The sequence below is a fragment of the Galeopterus variegatus genome, unplaced genomic scaffold (genome assembly GCF_000696425.1).
Source record: "Galeopterus variegatus unplaced genomic scaffold, G_variegatus-3.0.2 Scaffold11257, whole genome shotgun sequence".
Taxonomy (NCBI): Eukaryota; Metazoa; Chordata; class Mammalia; order Dermoptera; family Cynocephalidae; genus Galeopterus; species Galeopterus variegatus.
In genome coordinates, this window is record NW_007737368.1 from 49278 (window position 1) to 49899 (window position 622).

General features: G+C 55.0%; 1 pseudogene; it reads left to right on the plus strand.

Annotated features, from left to right (window-relative positions):
• LOC103610519 overlaps positions 1 to 370 on the plus strand; it is a 1809-nt pseudogene extending 1439 nt beyond the window's left edge.
• Positions 371 to 622: the final 252 nt, after the last annotated feature.

Consider the following 622-nt stretch of genomic DNA (forward strand, 5'->3'; position numbering starts at 1 on the left):
GGCGTGTGCGGACACCCGGCTGCTGCAGCGGGTCTCCTTCCTGGTGGCCGTGTGCACGTCGGCCAGCGCCGTGCTGGTGACCACCCTGTCCTACGGCTGCATCACCGGGGGCCGCCGCAAGGCCCCGTCTACCTGCTCCTCCCGCATCCTGGTGGCCTCGCTCAGCTACGGGAGCTGCGTCCTCATGTCCCTCAGCCCCACGCAGACCCTGCGGCTGCACTTCAACAGAGGCCTGGCTTTCTTCAACGCCACCGTGTCGCCCCTGCTGAACCCCGTCGTCTGGTGCCTTAGGAACGAGCTGGTCCACAAAGTTGGCAGGGATTTGCTGGGCAAGGGGAGAGGGCTTTCTTCTAAGAAATCGGGGGTGTAAACCTTAGAGCAGGCTTCTTGTTATTCATTTCATTTGTTTGCTTGTTTTTCAATGAATGCAATTTTTTTCCACTTCAGTAGAAAGAGAGGGGGAAAAAATGCTAGTTTGAAAGCTGTTTGTGTGGGCCTGCTGGTTAGCTCACCTGGTTAGCGGACAGTGCTGATAACACCAAGGTCCAGGGTTTCCTGTACTGGCCCGTGGCCAAAAACAAAACAAGCAAATAAAAGACATTATTTAAAAAAATAGCTGATT